This window comes from Nerophis ophidion, linkage group LG19 (assembly GCF_033978795.1).
Source record: "Nerophis ophidion isolate RoL-2023_Sa linkage group LG19, RoL_Noph_v1.0, whole genome shotgun sequence".
Lineage (NCBI taxonomy): Eukaryota > Metazoa > Chordata > Actinopteri > Syngnathiformes > Syngnathidae > Nerophis > Nerophis ophidion.
Genome location: NC_084629.1, coordinates 23,612,731 through 23,619,331, shown reverse-complemented (window position 1 = coordinate 23,619,331; position 6,601 = coordinate 23,612,731). Strand labels below are relative to the sequence as shown.

The following is a 6,601-nucleotide window of genomic DNA, read 5'->3' as shown; positions in this document are numbered from 1 at the left end:
CATTTTTCACGACTTAGGTGGTACACCTTTCTCCATTGCACTTACACTATCGCTTCTGTTTACCTCCGTCATTTTTCGAATGTTTCCAGACAAAGTGTACGGCTTGGTCACGTGAGCTGCACATGACACATCATTGGCTGGCTTACTGCCACCACATGAGACGTAGCTTGAGCGCCGCCCTGGCGCTGTTTTGTACTTTTTTGTACTTATTTTGATTATTGTTTCTCAGCTTTTTGAGAATGTTGCAGTTCATAAATAAAGGTTTAGGAAAGAACGAAAGGAAAAGAAAAAGAAAAAAGAGCCTCAGGGCATGCGTACTACACACATCCAACGAATCAATGACTAAATTAATCGGCAACTATTTTTATAATCTATTTTAATCGATTAGTTGTCGCAGCCCTTATAATAATATGTATGTAATTTATATGTGTGTATATATATATATATATATATATATATTTATATATATGTATGTATATATATTTTTATATATATGAATGTATGTATGTATGTATGTATATATATCTATATATACTGTAGGTATGTATATATATATATTTATATGTATATATATGTATGTATATATGTATGTATATTTATATATGTATGCAGTCCTGGGTTCAAATCCAGGCTCGGGATCTTTCTGTGTGGAGTTTGCATGTTCTCCCCGTGAATGCGTGGGTTCCCTCCGGGTACTCCGGCTTCCTCCCACTTCCAAAGACATGCACCTGGGGATAGGTTCATTGGCAACACTAAAATTGGCCCTAGTGTGTGAATGTGAGTGTGAATGTTGTCTGTCTATCTGTGTTGGCCCTGCGATGAGGTGGCGACTTGTCCAGGGTGTACCCCGCCTTCCGCCCGATTGTAGCTGAGATAGGCGCCAGCGCCCCCCGCGACCCCGAACGGGAATAAGCGGCAGAAAATGGATGGATGTATATTTATATATATATGTATATATATATATATATATATATATATTTATATATATATATGTATATATATATATATGTGTATATATATATATATATTTATACATGTATGTATATGTATATATATATTTATATATGTATGTATGTGTATATATGTATATGTATATATATTTATATATGTATGTTTATATATTATATATATATATTTTTATTATTATTATATATAGATTTTTTAAATTTTCCTGAAGGAACTCACCTGAAGGAATCACTAAAGTACTATCTATCTATTTATGTATATGTATATATATGTATTTATATATAAATATTAGGGGTGGGCAAATTAATGCGTTAATTACGAGTTAACCCATCAATCTATTAACGCCGACAATTATTTTATCGCGCATTTGCGTATGTTGTTTACATGCTTTTATTTTGTTAACTCCTTTTCTTATAAAGATGGCGGCGCCCGGACGGGCTTCGGCGTGGAGGGGTTCTTGGTAAAGATGAAACATTTGGCAAAAATACCAGACAATTCTGCAAATTTCATGGCTGGCTTACAGCGTGGTCACTCCGTGATCACTTACGACCGCCAGACAATTCTGAATGTGGATAGATCGGGCCGTTTTGGACTGAATGACGCGTGCTTGCTAGACCGGCTAGCTAGCATGGGAATACTTTGCCGGCTACATCCAGCGGCCTGTGAAGCAGCGGAGTATATGTGTTGTCTGTCTATTTATCAATAATGCAGACGAGGCGTGTTGGCTGAGTTCTTAACGTTTGCTTTCAGAGCGTGCGTATCACAACATACAAGATGCCGTCATGGCGACACAACCTATACCGGGCTACCGCGCATGCTCGTCACTCCTGTTGCATGCTGGGTAGGTTAGTTTTTCCCTGGCTCATAACATCACAATATAGTACCATGTATATGCATTCAGTATATCAAAGCACCAAGCAAACAATCAGAAAATTCCCATCATATCAATTCCTAGATATGGTCATAATTATTTTAAGTGCACTACGCAGAATAAACACAACAATATTAATATTGCTACTACGGATAATTTAATCAAAAAATCCCTAAAACAGCCCACTACCTATAATATAGGTTTTTCAAACATAAGATCCCTGATAAAAAAATGTTCCTGCTGTTACCTCAGAAATTGCCTGTTCGGATGTTATGATTGTGGCTCAGAGATTTGTATGTAGATTATATTTATTTTCCATAACAAACAGGATAACTTAAATACCCTGGCAGTGGAAATAAGCTTAAATGTTTGTATTTACATTTTTTGAGTTGATTTTCATAAAATATGCTATTTAACTGCTACTGTTTAACAAGTACTGATTCGAATTGTGTTTGCACACAGATGTTTTGGCGCTTTTGTTCATGTGGGAGAATATTCCAATAAAGGTGCACTACACACTACTTTTGAATTCATTATTGGGCTTTGCGTATACAATGCAGTTAATCGCGATTAATCAGAGAAAAAGTGTGATTAACTTCGATTAAAATTTTTAATCGTTGCCCAGCCCTAATAAATATATATACATATGTATGTATATATATAAATATATATACATATATGCATGTATGTATATCCATACATATGTATGGATATACATATATGCATGTATGTATGTATATACATACATATGTATGTATAAATATGTGTGTGTATATATATATATGTATGTATATATGTGAAAATATGTATGTATGTATATGTATGTATAAATGTGTATATATGTGTGTATATGTATGTATGTATATATGTGAATATATGTATGTGTATATATGTGTGTGTATATATGTATATGTATGTATAAATGTGTATATATGTGTGTATGTATATATGTGAATATATGTATGTATATATATGTGTGTGTATGTATGTATATGTATGTATAAATGTGTATATATGTGTGTATATGTATTTATGTATATATGTAAGTATATATTTATGTATATGTATGTATACATGTATGTATATGTATGTATATATGTGTATATATGTATGTATATATATATATGTGTGCATATGTATATATGTATTTATGTATTATGTTCTTAAAATGATAACAAATGTAGCAAAATCTATTTAGTCACAGCAAAAACTAGCACAAATGTCGCACAACTAGTTTTTTAACAGCACAAATGTAGCACAATGTATTTTTTGACAGCCCAAACTAGCGCGGATGTTGCAAAATCATTTTATTTGGCAGCACAAACTAGCCCAAATGTAGCACAGACTAGCACAAACGTTTCACAATTAGTTTTTTGACAGCACAAACTTGCACAGATGTCATGCAGTTAATTTTCTACTGCACAAAGTTTGACAACACAATCTAGCACAGATGTCGCACAAATATTTTTTTAACAGCACTAATCAATACAAATGTGGCACATTTATTTTTTGGGGACAGCACAAACTAGCACACATGTCCCATTATCATTTTTTTGACAACAGAAACCATCACAAATGTAGTAAAATTATTTTTTTAACAGCACAAATGTAGTACAATCTATTTTTTGACAGCACAATTAAGCACAGATGTTGCACAGTTTTTTTTTGACAGCACTAACTTGCACCAATGTAGCACAATCTACTTTTTAGGCAGCAAAAAGTAGCGCACATGTAGCACAATCTATTTTTGACAGCACAAACTAGCACAAATGTCGCACAGTTTTATTTTGTACAGTACAAACACAAATGTAGCACAATAAACATTTTTGAAAGCACAAATTAGCAAAAATGTAGCACATTAAATTTTTTTAAACAGCACAAATGTAGCACAATTAATTTTTTGACAGCATAAACTAGCACATACGTCGCACCATTATTTAAGGCAGCACAAACTAGCATAAATGTAGCACAATTTATTTGTTGACATCACAAGCTAACAGAAATGTTGCACAATTATTTTATTTGACAGCACAAATGTCGCTCAATAGTCGTCTTGACAGCACAAAATAGCACAAAGGTTGGGTACAAGATTGGTGAGATTTGAACTAGGTGGGGGAGGAGTGAGAAAAATGTATTTTAGAATTACTAAACTACAGCACAAAAAAGCCCGCAAACATTTACGGCACACACGTAGCAAAAACGAGCGCAAATGTTATTTTAATATATTCTTTAAGTCCAATGTGACGTCTGTATTTTTGTTTTTACGAAACCAAAAACCAGTGAAGTTTGCACGCTGTGTAAACCGTAAATAAAAACAGAATACAATGATTTGAAAATCCTCTTCAACTTATATTCAATTGAATTAACTGCAAAGACAAGATACTTAATGTTCGAACTGAGGAACATCATTTTTTTTTTCAAATAATTATTAACTTAGAATTTAATGGCAGCAACACATTGCAAAAAAGTTGACACAGGGGCATTTTTATCACTGTGTTACATGGCCTTTCCTTTTAACAACACTCGGTAAACGTTTGGGAACTGAAGTGACCGAATTTTGAAGCTTTTGAGGTGGAATTCTTTCCATGTACAGCTTAAATTGTTCAACAGGGTCTCCGCTGTGGTATTTTAGGCTTCATAATGCGCCATACATTTTCCATGGGAGATAGGTCGGACTACAGGCAGGACAGTCCTGCACTCATCTACTATGAAGCCACACTGTTGTAACACGTGGCTTGGCATTGTCTTGCTAACATAAGCAGGGGCGTCCATGATAACGTTGCATATGTTGCTCCAAAACCTGTATGTACCTTTCAGCATTAATGGTGCCTTCACAGATGTGTAAGTTACCCATGCCTTGGGCACTAATGCACCCCCATCCCATCACAGATGCTGGCTTTTTAACTTTGCGCCTATAACAGTCCGGAAGATTATTTTCCTCTTTGGTCCGTAGGACACAACGTTCACAGTTTCCAAGAACGATTTGAAATGTGGACTCGTCAGACCACAGAACACTTTTCCACTTCGCATCAGTCCATCTTAGATAAACTCGGGCCCTGCGAAGCCGGCGTCGTTTCTTGGTGCTGTTGATAAATGGCTTTCGCTTTGCACAGTAGAGTTTTAACTTGCACTTACAGATGTAGCGACAAACTGTAGTTACTGACAGTTGTTTTCTGAAGTGTTCCTGAGCCCATGTGGTGATATTCTTTACACACTGATGTTGCTGTTTGATGCAATACCGCCTGAGGGATTGAAGATCCGTAACATCATCGCTTACGTGCAGTGATTTCTCTAGATTCTCTGAACCTTTTGATGATTTTACGGACTGTAGTTGGTGAAATCCCTAAATTCCTTGCAATAGGTTGTTGAGAAATGTTGTTCTTAAACTGTTGGACAAATTGCTCACGCATTTGTTGACAAAGTGGTGACCCTTGCCCCACCCTTGTTGGTGAATTGCTGAGCATTTCATGAAATCAGCTTTTATACTCAATCATGGCACCCACCTGTTCCCAATTAGCCTGTTCACCTCTGGGATGTTCTAAATAAGTGTTTGATGAGCATTCCTCAACTTTGTCAGTCTTTTTTGCCACTTGTGCCAGCTTTTTTGAAACATGTTGCGTGCATCAAATTCTAAATGAGATAATATTTGCAAAAAAATAACAAAGTTTACCAGTTCCAACATTAAATATCTTGTTTTTGCAGTCTATTCAAATTGAATATAAGTTGAAAAGGATTTGCAAATCATTCTATTTATTCACGATTTACACAATGTGCCAAGTTCACTGGTTTTGGGGTTTGTATATAAACACATTCATCACAGCATATCATAGCAATCTCTCGAACTTGCATTTTGTCTTTGAAATTCCTGCAAAAAAAAGTCAGAAGTTTCAGAAGCAATAATCACTGAGGTTGTGGGAATGCAACACATCCTTTTTAGGTAAAGCATTTAGTGTTTTGCAATAGCAACAAATATGCATTCCATGTGTCACAGTGTGCGTGTGCGTGTGCGTGTGTGTGTTGACATTGTCACGTGGTTTTTAGCTGTATTGAGATGCTTTAGCACCTTGATAACCCCCTAAAAAAGTGCTTGGAATTTTTTTTTTTTTTAACTCGACCGCAAGGCCTAAAAATCTTTGGAATGGGTTCCAGAATAAAAAGAAACAAACAAAAAAAATAATTATCATAGGACCAAAAACAAAGTGTATTACTATGCTTGGCCAAGATGCACACGCGTGTGTTTGCACAAAGGGGAAGCGGTGTCACGCAACACCGCTCAGTTCAAAATCTAATAGACACTATATTAGGTACACCTGTGTACGACCCCAAATTTTGTTTTTTGAGAGGGTTTGTAATATTTTGATGCCGTGCTGTGAACTAACGTTCTCAAAGGGGTTCTCAAAGGCGCGTCTCTCCCTTCGGTGCAGGTGCACCTAATGAAGTGTCTCGGGGGTAAAATGGCAGACATTCTTGACGCCGTGCAGCAAGACAGGAATAACTACATTTTCTTTCACGTAACTTCCTGTTACTTTCCGACAGACCGTAACAGATTTGCTGAGATTTTGTTTTGCCCGTGTTCCCCAGTGCATTTTTTATGTACGGTTTGACAATGTGGGCGACACTCCGGGTCCAGAAGACGGCAGGAAACCCAGGATCAATCAATGATTATTTATATATCCCTAAATCACTATTGTCTCAAAGGGCTGCACAAACCACAACACAAACCACAACGACATCCTCGGTAGAGCCCACATAAGGGCAAGGAAA

The 6,601-nt window shown here is 36.0% G+C and overlaps 1 protein-coding gene and 1 long non-coding RNA gene across 4 annotated transcripts in view; one reads left to right on the top strand and one right to left on the bottom strand.

Moving 5' to 3' along the window:
• The window catches only part of LOC133537772 (uncharacterized), a 1,644-nt gene extending 1,534 nt beyond the window's left edge, over nt 1-110 (bottom strand). Inside the window, exon 1 of the long non-coding RNA XR_009802832.1 lies at nt 1-110. This exon is cut by the window's left edge and continues 149 nt beyond it. This is a non-coding gene — a long non-coding RNA (uncharacterized LOC133537772).
• ankrd44 (ankyrin repeat domain 44) overlaps nt 1-6,601 on the top strand; it is a 59,147-nt gene that overhangs the window by 2,980 nt on the left and 49,566 nt on the right. The window lies entirely within an intron of this gene.